Raw genomic sequence first — 14,283 nt, forward strand, 5'->3', positions numbered from 1 at the left:
TTTTACAACTAATTATATATTGCAATTTATTAAAATTGGTTGCTATTATAAATTAATTTTGCAATTGATTAATGATTTCATTTTTTTTAAGTAAAATAGTCCATTTTTAAAAAATTTAGCAACTGGTTCAAGAATCAATTACTAAATCGATTATTATTAACAATCGATTTTATAATTGATTGCTAAAATAGATTATTATTAGCAACTAATTTATAAATGGTTGCTAAGTCTATTAGTAATTGTTATCAGAAAAACTTTGAACATGTAATTAGCAGAAACCGATTTTAAAATTAATTGCTATTAGCAACTAATTAAGAAATCGATTGTTAAAATTTATTACTAAAATCTATTACTAACAGCAATCAAGAATCGATTGCAAATTTTAAAAATTGTTTTAATTGGCTTCAAAATTAGCCGCCGATTGCAAATCGGTTACTAAAATCGATTATTATTTGTAATCGATTCCTTATCAATTGCTAATAGCAATCGATTTTTGTAACTAATTATAAATCAGTTGCCACATTTTTTCTTATAAAAATTTTTGCTCAATTTTTTTTATTTGCAACCAATTTGGGAATTAGCTAATAACAATTGATTTTTATAACCTATTTTCTTCCCCCAAAAAAATTCCCCCTAATTTTTTTTAATTTATAATTAATTTGTAAATCAATTGCTGTTAACAATCGATTTTTGAAACCGATTAAAATTGATTATTAATAGTAATCAATTTTGCAATCGATTTTTTCCTTTCCAAAATTTCTCAACCATTTTTTGTAACCTATTAAAATTGGTTAACACATGCTCCCTCTATACAAAATCATGTATCGTATTCCTTATTAACATGAAAAAAAAAAAATTTATGTCTGAAAGAACATTAAAATCCGATATATTCTATAATATGCTTGTTATCATTACTAACATTTCACAATATTTGTGCAACTCAAGGATACGAAAATGACAATTAATTAAGTGCAATATGCTAAAGATATAATGCATCAATTATTTTTACTTAGAATATATTATTATTTAATTCTCATACCTTATTATAATTAATGAGTCAATTTCCGTGATTTGTAGTTTGAATTAATTAATATTTAACTGAATATTTAATTTTATAGATTATTTGAATTTTAATCATTTTAAATTTTCTATGAAATAAAATAGATTATGAATTCATTTCAATTAAATGAGTTCAAATCAGATAAAAATTAAATAATTATAAACTCAATTCAAAACAAACAAAGCCTTTTAATCTTACATATGCGAGTCTTTCTCTCTAATGGCTACACTTCTTTTTCATTTGCTAGGTTCTTTTCCTCACATACTTAATCTTTAATTTTTAAAATTTTTTTACGGTAATATTGTAGTATAATGTGGTCTACATCTAGTACTTCATTATTATTTAGTGGTGTTCTTAAAAAAATGAGCTGGCTCAAGAGAAAAGGAATGCCCAGGGACATATAAGGAGGCACATTATCCTATCACAAACCAATGTGAGATCTTAACACACCTATCTCGTGCCCAAGACCAAACACTCGAAGTGTTATGGGAGACCCAAACATTGGTTGGGGAGTCTCAAAAACCATTAATAATTTAATTGATTTTTTTTTTATCAATTTTATATTTAGAATGAAATAATTTAATTCCTTTTAACTTAAAAAATTTTTATTTTAAAAAAAATAAGTATAATTATATAAAATTTTAATTAAATTCCTTTGATTTCAAATGAAATCAATACACTCTCAACTGTTTATAGGTATTTAGCTCGTTCCACTTGCTTATATTGAGTAAAAATACAAATGTAATGAACTCGTAAATTCCAAAAAATTTGCATGTCTTGTTAATTATATGACCCAACAGCCAACAATTGTTGCATGCCTAACAATTGTGTGACCCAACTACATCATAAATTTTATGAATAAATAATTATAAATCTTCATCTATATTTTTTCGACTTTGAAACCTATTTATATTTTATCAATTTCCAAGTCTCTTTAGGTTGCTAATCATCACCAATTTGCCATGGATAATGAGAAGGGAGAAATCAGTGTCGGAGGTAATGGCACGCAGAAGATAATGTCCGAAGACGAAGCTAGAGCTCTAAAAAAGTGTTGGGAGGAAAATAAAGGAGACCATAATAAATGAAGTCCAAGATTGATTGTTTCCATTCTTCCTCTTCTATTTCCCGTCCAAGAGAAATATTGCCACCTTTAAGGCTCAGGAGTGGTTTATTGACTGATATCTGAAGCAAGTAGTGGTAACCATTTTCATTTTTTTTTTTTAATGTTTCTATTAATCTATGAAATGATGTTACTGATGATATCTGAAGCAAGTAGTAGTGGTTCTCTTTTATCTCTATGGGTCAGATTTTTTTTTTTTTTAAATTTTTATTTTGAAGTATGACAAAATTGTTAAACTCAGCCTTTATAAAATCATATAGAGAACAAATTGCATATGTCACTGAATTAATATATGCGCATCACACATCTCCCACCTAAAAAGAAAAATTAGAAATGGAATATTTTAAAAAATGAATTAGGAGTGGAAAAATTTTATTTCTAATTTGGTATTAATGATGACTATAAAATGATTTTTTTTTTCTTTTTCAAAATAGAAATGAAAAAAATTCGTTTCTAATTAGGAAAAAAAATAAAAATAAAATAATTCTGCTTTTAATGAGAGGAAGAAATTAGTCGGTTTCGAATTAGAGGTTAACTTTTTTTTTTATTTTTAATAATAAGGAAATTTTCAAACATAAATTATATTTAAATATAGATTTTTTTTTTTTTGTGTTTCTAAGTCAAGGCAAAAAAGAATAAATGTTATTCAGTATAAAATCATTTAGAAATAGAAAAAGTAAATTTTAAATAAAATAATAAACTACAAATAAAAATTAATTACTACTAAAAAGTACTATAGAAATATTTTTACTGATACCTTAAAAAATAAATATAAAAATATTAAAAACAAACTACTATAAAAAAAATTACTAATAAAAAATTATCATTAATCTATTATAATAAAAAATAAATCAGTAAATAGTATTATTAATAAATTAATAACAAAATAATTTAATAATATAAAATTATTATTAAAAACAAATTACTAATAAAAATAAATTAACCAAAAAATTACCATAAATATAATATAATAAAAAATTACTAATGGGACTAAAATGGAAGAAAGAATTAAAAAAAAAGAAAAAGATATGAGGAAAATAAAAAGAAACATAAAAGAAAGAAAATAAAAAAAATGGAAGAAAGAGTGAAATGAGAGAAAAATGAAATGAAAAAATATATATTAATAAAAAAAGATGAGAGGAAAATGAAATGAAATATAAAAAGAATAAAATGAGAGAAAAAAAAATGAGCGGAAAAAGAAAGGAGAAGGTTTTTTATACTCGATTTAGAAATAGATTGCAAAACTCATTTCTAATAAAAAAAATGCAGGACTTATCTCTACATAAATTAAAAATAGAATTTTGAATCTAATTCTAAATTAAAGATAGATTTATATATTTATTTTTAATTTTTTTATAAAAAAGTAAAATATTTTTCTCATAATTTTTAAGATCTATGGTTTAAAAAAAGATATCAAAATCCATTTCTAAATTTAGTAGTTCATTTCTAAATTAAAAAAGGCATGCTATTTCTCTTCACAATTTTTAACCTTTACAGTTTATAAACTGATTCCAGTCCATTTCTAAATTTTGAATTTTGTTTTTTTGAATTCCATAGTTTTGAAATGGAATCTGTGTCCATTTCTAATTTATAAACAAAATTTGGAATCTATTTTTAAATTTTAAGGTTTTTCTTTTTTTTTTTTAATTCCACAATTTAAAATGTGACTCCAAGTTTGTTTCTAATTTATGGATTTTTGAGTCTATATATTGTGGAGCCTCTTTCTAATGAAATTCAATTTCATTTCTAATTAGCTTCTAAATTTAGAAATGAATTTCAATCCATTACTATATTGTGGAGCTTGAGAAAAAAGCCCCACAATATAGAGATTTGGTGCGTAAATTAGAAATGAAATTGTTTTCGTTACTAATTTTCATTTTTAAATTTAGAGCCAATTTTTTACGCTAAAATTAGTGACAAATTTTTGTTCATTTTTAGTCCATCGCTTAATTTAATATGCAACTTTTAATTTCTATTATGTTATAAACTCCTTTGCGAATTAGAAATAGGTGCAGTTCTTTTTTAATTTTCATCGCTATTTTGGCAAGTTCTTGCAGTTTTCCTTCTAAAGCCATAGCAGACAATTATAGGAGCATGATTTCAAGGGTTAAATTTTATATGTTGTCTTGCGCACTGTAACAGTACTTGAAATTCAATTTTTAACATATAAAACCTCTTAAACTTTAATTTAGTAAACAATAACCTCCTCCTTATGATCTATTATGATTGGTTTTTCAATTATCTTTTTGATGTGGCAGAAATTTTATGAAAAACCAAATTACTATTTTACCCTCAAATAAAAATCCTAACAATTGCAAGTTAGGGAGATTGAGAGACATAGAGAGAGAAGGAGAGGGAGAGAGCTACAAAGAAAGTATTATTGAGACAGTGTTCCGGAAAGAGATACAAAGAAAGTATTAACAAAATTAAAGTTATATATAAGAAAACTACTTACAAATTTCCTTTTGAACATCTCTGTTAGAGATTTGGGGAGCTCAAAGCATTTTGGGAGAATCCTTCTTGATGGGTCTTATGAAAAAGCACACTCATAATCTTGATACCATATTCAACTCAAAACCTTAAGGCAATAAGTCAATGGGTCCTTCTCACTTATATGTCTCTTACTCATCCCATCTTTTTTCGATGTGGGAATTCCACACTTGTATATTCCCAACAACCTCTCCCTCAAGTATGAATTTCTTCTATTTTGGGCTTACTGGGCTTGCTCCCCCTTAAACGAAAGCCTTTTTTTTTTTCGTTCTTAACGCAAGTATTACGGTGTCACCAAGAGCCCCTAATTACTCTACCAAACCTATTCAAGCATGCACCTCTAAGAACCATGCTAGAGCCATCACATGTTCCACCATCACGTGTACCGAGAATTCCCACTCTATCGATCTACTCTTCTCCAGAAGAGTGCCTTCCTGCTCCATTGGGCCTACCAAGAGTCATCTGACTCTTTCATCCACGTGTCAGAGCATTAGGAGAATCACTGACCACCGATTTTATACTCGTCCCTTTCCAAACCAAGGCTCTAATACTAGTTTGTTATAATAAGCACGCAAATCTAAGGTAAACACACAAATCGTATAATCACACAGTATAGAAAAGAGAAGAAAAATAACACAAGATTTAACGTGATTCAACCATAAGGTTTACGTCCACGGGCAAAACAAGAGAAAAGGTTCCATTATGATGAAAAGAGCAAGATATAATCACTCAAAACTCTCAAAACCTAACCCTAGTATATTTTTTGAATATCTCACAACTCTATCGCAAATGGTAGAATATTATAATATTTATACTGGTCTATACTGGGGGGGGGAGGGGGGGGATCGGCCCGAGCTCGAAGCCCACCATTGATCTCACTTTTTATCCTAATCAGATCACAGCACGAAACTTTCAGGTCATGTCACAATTTAGATTTATGAAAATATATCCAAAATTTAAGCGACATAAAAAAAATAACAATTTTTCCTCTTGGCTTGAATTCCCTCAATCATTAACAAAATAATTACAAAACACTATGTCTTGCCATATGCCTTCGCAAGGGCATTACTGAGCACTACAAACACTAACCAAGTCTAGAGAATACCTAAACTTGCTAATTGGGACTGCCTTGATCATAATATCTGTTAGATTATCATGTGTAGAGACTTTCTACACAACTACAGTCCCTTGAGATACAATGTCTCGAATGAATCTGACATTAATGTGCTTAGTTCGCTCATGGTACATTTAATTATTTATGAGATGTATTGTACTCTGGCTGTCACAAAACACTGTAGCTTGCAGTGTTGCCTTCCAACTGATAGCACTTTTAAAAAGAGTAAACAAATAGCCTGTCAATGATCTCCTTTTGTCTAAGTCCCCTGTAAAATCTGAATCCACATAGCCAATAATTGAATCACTCATCTTGGCCCTATCAAATGTCAAACTAACATCTATAGTACCCTTTAAATACCTTAGAATCCATTTCACTGCCTGCCAATGCTCTTTCCCAGGACACGCCATTTATCTACTCACAACACTAACTGCATGTGAAATGTCAGGTCGGGTGCATACCATAGCATACATGATGCTACCAATAGCACTCGAATAGGGAACATTGGACATGTGCTCCATCTCCTCATTTATTTTTGGTGAAATATTTGTAGATAACTTGAAATGGGCAGCAAACGGAATAGTCACAGGCTTAACATTATTCATGTTGAAACGGTTAAGCACTTTCTCAACAAAAGCTTGTTGAGATAAGAAAAACTTCCCAACACTTCTATTCCTAGTAATTTCTATTCTCAATATCTTCTTTGCAATACACAAATCCTTCATCTCAAACTCATCACTCAACTATTTTTTCATAATATTAATTTGTGACATGCTTTTAGCAGCAATAAGCATGTCATCCACATACAACAGCAAATAAACAAAGGAATCATTTGAAAGCTTCTTATGATACACACAACTATTATATGAACTACGATTAAAGCCATTACAAACCATGAATATATCAAATCTTTTGTACTACTACCTAGGAGACTGTTTCAGACCATATAAAGATTTCTTAAGCAAGCAAACATGGTTTTCCATACCTGGAATGACAAATCCCTCAGGCTGACTCATATAAATTTACTCCTCTCACTCACTATGCAAAAATACTGTCTTCACATCTAGTTGCTCAAGCTGTAGATCATAAAGAGCAACCATAGCAAGTAATACTCTGATAAAACTGTGCTTCACAATAAGAAAAAACACTTTATTAAAGTCAATCCCCTCCCTTTGAGTAAAGCCTTTTGCTACCAACTGTACCTTATATCGAGGTGCTTTAACCCCTGGAGTGCCTTCCTTTTTCTTGAACACCCATTTACACCCTACCACTTTCTATCCATTAGGCAATGTTACAAGCTTCCAAGTCTTATTCTTGTGAAGAGATTCAATTTCTTCACTCATAGCACCGACCCACTGATCTGCATCTGAACAAGAAATAACTTCTCTATAATTGCTGGGTTCATGCACATCAGCTATCTTAGCAACTGATGAGGCAAATGCAACTAGATCTGCATATGCATATCTCTGTAGTGGTCTAATCTGTCTTCTCTCTCTACCAGTTGCAATGCTATATGGTTTCTGTTGCTGTTGCTCAGGTGCATCCTCTTGTTGATCAGGATCTTGCACCTCATCCTCTGAATCACTGGACTGAACTGCTGAAGTATCAATATCAAGCTCCACTTATTCTCTGACACTGTGATCTGATTCTGCTATTGACTTCTCCCTATAACTATCTAATGAAGCAGACTCATTAAATGTTACATCCCTGCTGACAATTAATCCTAGAGACTTTGGATTATTGCACCATAACCTATAGCCTTTTACTCCAGATACATATCCTAGAAATATGCATTTTCTTGCCCTTGGCTCTAGCTTACCATCTCTCACATAAGCACAAGCAGGGCAACCAAACACTTTCAACTGAGAGTAATTAACAGGTGAACCAGACCAGATCTCAAAATGAGTTTTGCACTCAATAGCTATAGATGGAGATCTATTAACTAAGAAACAAGCTGTATTAATTGCTTCAGCCCAGAAATCCTTTCCCAATCCTAAATGTGAGAGCATGCTTCATGCTTTGTCACAAAGCGTTCTGTTCATGCATTTTGCAATACCATTCTGTTGTGGTGTCCTTGCACAAGTGCGGTGTCTCACTATACCTTCATTACTGTAGAATGCATCGAACTCACGATTGCAAAATTCCAACCCGTTATCAGTTCTAAGATGCTTGACCTTCTTTTCTGTCTGCTTCTCAATCATCGTCTTCCACTTTACAAAGGTTAAAAATGCCTCATCTTTTGTTTTTAGAAAATACACCCACACCATCCAAGAGTAATCATCAATCAAAATCATGAAGTACCTGGCACCGCTCTTGAAAGGGATTTTGTTAGGACCCCATAGATTTGAGTGGATATAATCCACCATTCCTCTGGTCTTGTGCACTGCCTTTTTATCAAACTTTACCCTGGTCTGTTTACTAAACACATAGTGTTCACAAAAGTCCACAGATTCTAGTTTCTGCCCGTTTAACAAATCCCGCTTGCTTAACACAGATAATCCTCTTTCACTCATATGACCAAAACGCAGATGCCACAATTGAGTCTGATTCTGATTATTGCTTCCGGATGCTACTGTAGCTTCCCCTGAAACTGTACTAGCCTGAAGAAAATACAACACTGAAACCAAATTGCTTTTCATGAGTACCATAGAGCCCTTGCACATTTTGAGAACTCCATTCTCTGCATGGTATCTAAATCCATGAGAGTTAAGTGTCCCAAGAGAAATCAGGTTCCTCTTTAGTCCTAGAACATTCCAACACTCTATAATTCTGATGACGCCATCAAACATCCTCAATCTGATGTTACCAATTCCTTCCATAGATAATGCATGATCATTGCCTAGAAACACCTTGCCACTCATCTGTTTGTAAGTGACAAATTAGTTTCTGTGTGGACACATGTTATAAGTAGCACCAGTATCAAGAATCCAGAAATTTTGTCCATGATCTGAACTCACAGATAAAATTTCCCCAGTACTATCATCACTATTAAAATTGATAAAACTATTAACCACATTCGCAGAACTTTCTGGTTGCTTTCCCTTTTTATTTTTCAACTTGGGACAGTCTCTCCTGTAGTGACCTTGCTCCCCGCACTCAAAATAGTTGGCCTTTTTCATTCTTGACTTAGATCTGGGCTTAGATTTCTTTCTGCTGGAAGAACCCTCCCTTGAATGTGTTCTTCTCCTACTCATCAAACCTTCCCCCTCAAATATTTCTCTATTATCTGGAAAATTCTTTTTCAACTCCTTCAATTTTAGAGAATTACTAACATCGTCTAGTGAAATACTATTTTACCCATACAACAGAGTATCAACAAAAGTCTCATAGGAGGGTGGCAAAGAACATAACACAATAAGGGCCTGATCCTCACTATCTATATCAATATCAATATTCTTCAGGTCCATAATGATTGAATTAAATTCATCCAGATGTTCTTTAATGGGCGTACCTTTACTCATTCTCAGATTGTAAAGTCTTTTCTTCAGCTATAGGCGGTTGGTCAGTTTCACCAGCAATCTCGCATAGGATATTATCAGTTACGTAAACTTCCCCATCTCATACTTCCTTGAAAACGATGCCATCTGTAAACCTTTGATTTTGTGCACAAAGCTCTGATACCACTTGTTAGAGATATGGGGAGCCCAAAGCACATGGGGAGAATCCTTCTTGATGGGTCTTATGAAAGAACACACTCAAGGGCTTGATACCATATCCAACCCAAAACCTTAAGGCAATGAGTCTATGGGTCTTTCCCACTTATATGTCTCTCACTCATCCCATCTTTTTCCGATGTGGGAATTCCACACTTATATGTTCCCAACAATCCCCATCATCACTATCATATGAAATGATGAGTCTAAGGAAACTCCATGTAACCCTTATGATGGAATAAGTTAGGAAGAAAAAGAAGAAGCTCAATCCAAAGACACAAATGACATACCCTAAGGATGGTGCTAGAAATGCATAAGTGCCTGTCACAAATATAATCATCATTGCTACATAGCATAAAAAAGGAAGTTGAAAGCAAATCTTATTAAATAATAGTATCTTTCGTGATATCCTATGATCACCAGCATAAGGTGGATAAAGACAGAACAAGTAAATAAAACCAAAGCTATAATATTTGATATCATAAATGCTTTAAAATCTGAATTTTTGCCTAGGATAGGAGTCCTAGCCTTCTTCATGTCATTTTTCATCACTTATATAACTGTCGGGTAAGGTGAATGTTGCCGCAAAGGTTACTATTGCAATAAGCGCTACAACACCAAATGAAAGTCTTTGAGCAGTGCCAACATCTTTCATCCATTCTAAATTGTTATTCTGCACATTTAGAACATTAGTTAATTTGAAAATTAATTTTAAAAAAATATATCATTTCTTTTATATATATATACACACCTATGGCCTTGTGATCTAAACAATATATTTACATAAATAAATTTGAATCGATAGAATTTATTAATAAAAAGGTTATACTTAATTTATAAGTATTTTTCCAAAAAGTTGGAATGGGATTATTTAAAAAAAAAAAGTGAATAGAATTTTTTTTTTTCCTCTTACTTTCACGTTGGCAATATTTTTATTTTATGTTTTTGAAATTTATAGCTTGATTACATTTTTTTTTTGAAATTAAAATTTCTAGTATTATAAATAGCATAAAAGATGAAGGATATTTTGTTTCTTTCCCTCTTAAAGAAACAGTTTGTAAAGATTACAGGATTACAATAATTTTTGATACAGACTACAATTACCTAGGACTTGGGGCTCTCACTCACTCTGAGTTTGTATTATTTCAGGCAGAACAAAATGCTGGAAGTTTGAAGGAAGAACTTCAAAGAATTCTACCACAACTTGAGGAGATGCAGAAGAGGAAACTAGACAAAAGAAATCAGTTCCTTGAAGTTTTAGAGGAGATACAAAATATTTTGAATGAGATATATGGGTCTGCTACTAATACATTTGTTGATGAAACTGATTTGTCATTGAAAAAACTTGAAGAGTTGCATAGACAGCTGCATGCACTTCAAAAAGAGGAGGTTTGGGTTTGTTTTCCTTTCTTCTCTGTATTCTACTTTAATTTATTACTTTTAACAATCACTAATTGATCTTTTTCTCTTTGCAGAGTGATCGCTTGAAACAGGTTCAGGAGCATCTTGATACTTTAAACTCACTTTGCTTAGTGCTTGGTATGGATTGCAAGCACACAATTACTGAATTTCATCCAAGTTTTGGTGATACTGAAGGAGCAAGGAACATAAATAATGATACAATTCAGCATTTGGCTACTGCAATACTCAAATTGCGAGAGATCAAAATAAAAAGAATACAGAAGGTAATATTTGTGTAAATATGAGTTTACTTTTCATCTAAAAAGTTTTGTTATTGATCAACATTTTGCCATAAGTGATGACAGCTCCAAGATCTTGCAACTATAATATATGGAATTTGATGGATACTCCAATGGAAGAACAACAAATGTTCCAAAATGTCACCTGTAACATAGCTACTTTAGAATATGAAATCACTGAGCCAAACACCCTATTTGAATTGTTTTTCCCTCTGATTAGTATTATTGTCATTTTAATCTTAGTTTGAGTTCTCATAGAAGTTATTTACAAGAATTTAAATTGCAAGTTGAGGCAGAAGTCTCTTGATTAGAAGAGTTGAAATCAAGCAAGATGAACGATCTTGTTATGAAAAAGAGGTCAGAGTTGGAAGAGATCTGTAGAAAGATGCATACTATTCCAGAAGTAGATACTGTAATAGATTATGCCATGGAAGCCATAAAGTCTGGTATTTGTCTTGATGAAATTATATCATTGTAAATTTTAATGCTAGAAGAATTTTAGCACTTATTATCCATACTATTGTAGAAAATGTGGATTCTGCTATTTTCCTTGAGCAGATTGAACTTCATATAGGTAATGTCAAGGAATAAGCCTTTAGCATGAAGGAAATCCTTGAAAAGGTTGAGAAACGGTTGACTGCATGTGAGGAGGAGTGCCAGCTTGAGGAGTATAACAGGTTAAGTGTCCAAATCATCTCTTTATATGCTTACTTCATATCATAATTTCTTAATTTCATTGCGTAATTGTCACTTGGTGGCATTGTGCAGAATGACAACCGATACAATGCTAGAGAGGAACTCATCTTACTCTAAAACGTGCTGAAAATGCTTGTTTTTTGGTTAATAAATTCTAGGTATATGCCCTTCCTGTAGTTGACAAACTACTTCTGACAAATATAATAGAATTAGCTAGCTTTTATTTTGAGACATTAGACTTGGCTTATGTTGGGAATATACAAGTGTGGAATTCCCACATCGGAAAAAAGATGGGATGAGTGAGAGACATATAAGTATAAAGGACCCATAGACTCATTGCCTTAAGATTTTGGGTTGGATGTGGTGTCAAGCTCATGAGTGTGTTCTTTTATAAGACCCATCATGAAGGATTCTCTCTAGGTGCTTTGGGCTCCCTAGATCTCTAACAAGTGGTGTCAGAGCCTTGGTTTGGTAAGGGACGAGTATGAAAACGGTGGTCATTGATCTCATGATGCTCTGACATGTGGATGAAAGAGTCAGGTGACTCCTGGTAGGCCCAATGGAGTAGGAAGACACTCTTTTGGAGAAGAGCATATTGATGGGGTGGGAACTCTCGGTACACGTGATGGTGGAACACGTGATGGCTCTAGCATGGCTCATAAAGGTGCATACTTGAGTGGATTTGGTAGAGTAATTGGGACTCTTGGTGATACTGTAATACTTGAGTTAAGAAAAAAGACTTTCATTTAAGGGGGAGCAGGCCTAGTAAGTCCAATGTAGAAGAAATTCACACTTGAGGGGGAGATTGTTGGGAATATACAGTTGTGGAATTCCCATATCGAAAAAAAATAGGATGAGTGAGAGACATATAAGTAGGAAGGACCCATAGACTTATTGCCTTAAGGTTTTGGGTTAGATGTGGTGTTAAGCCCATGAGTGTGTTCTTTCATAAGACCCATCATGAAGGATTCTCTTGAGTGCTTTGGGCTCCCTAGATCTCTAACAGCTTCATTTATCAAATTTTCATCCTTAAACTTTTGTATTGGTTACTTTTACATTTAATATGTTTTACTAGGATTAGATACAATTGAGCTTCTGTTGATTTGATTGTTATGGCCCTCTTATTAAAGAGCTTTCTATACCTTGCAACACCATCATCATGATCATTATTTTATATAGTCTGATTCACAATTCATAATAAGTTGCTCTTTCCATGTGTTACAGGTATGGTGGAGGCATTAGCTTTAAAAACGATAGCATGGGAAAAGGAAATGGGCATTGAGTTCTTTTTTGATGGTGTAAGTTACTTTCTCAACTTTTAGATCATGATTCGCTTTCTTTGACAGTTTCAGAAAGAAAGAAACTTATTAATATTGCAAAGATTGGATATTTGGCAGGATGGTTACTGGTAACAAGGATGTCTGCTATTTGTTCAGCATGCTTTAAGCTTTTATATATATATATATATATATATTATGTCATTTTCTTTTGGCTGTTAAATAGGTAGGAGAGTGTTGGATATTGTTGGTCTTCTTGCAAAAAGAAATTCCTTCAGAACTTCAAATGCTCATGAACCAGATTCACCAATGCTGCGGAAACGTTTCTCACCTATTTCTTCCACAGGATCATCAAAAGCCAACATCTTAGAAAACGAGATCACAGGACATACTAAGACGTGTGAGAGGACACTTGCAGCTAATGACTATCCTTTACTGTTACTGCCCCTTCAAAAACTTATGTTGCAAATGAAGAGAGTAGGACTCCTAAGGCATTGTCAATCTCTATGCCAACAACCCCTTCAACATTATTTGTTCCTATGCAGACAGTTATGACCCCAGGCCCTCAGCCAGTTTCATATGGTGCTAGTCCAGTAGAAGAGGTTCCTGAACAAATCGAGTATTCTTTCGAGGTTGTTGTTATGTCTCAGGAGCTAATTGCATTTTTTTGTTGTTAAACTTGAGTCCTAGTCTTTAAGAAATTTGTTTTATTTTTCTGTTATGAAAATAACTATTATGGTTGTTGCTATTTCTCAGTCATGTTAGCATATTTTTAGCATTTTATTTTGGAATTTAGTTCTGCTGCACTTGTATTTATTTGAAGTTGAAGTTCGATAAAACTAGACTTTTCCTAGTCAATTTTCTTACTTCTAGTATTTTAAAACAACATTGGTATCAAAGCCCTTTTTTCTTAAGGGACTTGTGAGAGACTTATGAGGTTATTTAACTGAGTGTTCACCAAAATAAATAAATAAATAAATAAAGCAACCAAAACTGCTTCTGCAAAAGACCATTAAAACAATGGAAGGTGAAAGTTCTTTTTCAGTTATGGCTCTGCCAGTGTTTGATGGAGAAAACTACCAAGTCTAGACAGTGAGAATGGAAGCTTATTTGGATGCGTGTGATTTGTGGGAGGCTGTAGAGGAAGATTATGAAGTACCTCCTTTACCAGGA

At 32.4% G+C, this 14,283-nt stretch overlaps 1 pseudogene; it reads left to right on the plus strand.

Moving 5' to 3' along the window:
- The first annotated feature begins 10,452 nt into the window (after window positions 1-10,452).
- On the plus strand, window positions 10,453-13,968 carry LOC110650041 (65-kDa microtubule-associated protein 3-like; annotated as a pseudogene).
- Window positions 13,969-14,283: the final 315 nt, after the last annotated feature.

The sequence above is a fragment of the Hevea brasiliensis genome, chromosome 13, assembly GCF_030052815.1.
Source record: "Hevea brasiliensis isolate MT/VB/25A 57/8 chromosome 13, ASM3005281v1, whole genome shotgun sequence".
In the NCBI taxonomy this organism is placed as follows: domain Eukaryota; kingdom Viridiplantae; phylum Streptophyta; class Magnoliopsida; order Malpighiales; family Euphorbiaceae; genus Hevea; species Hevea brasiliensis.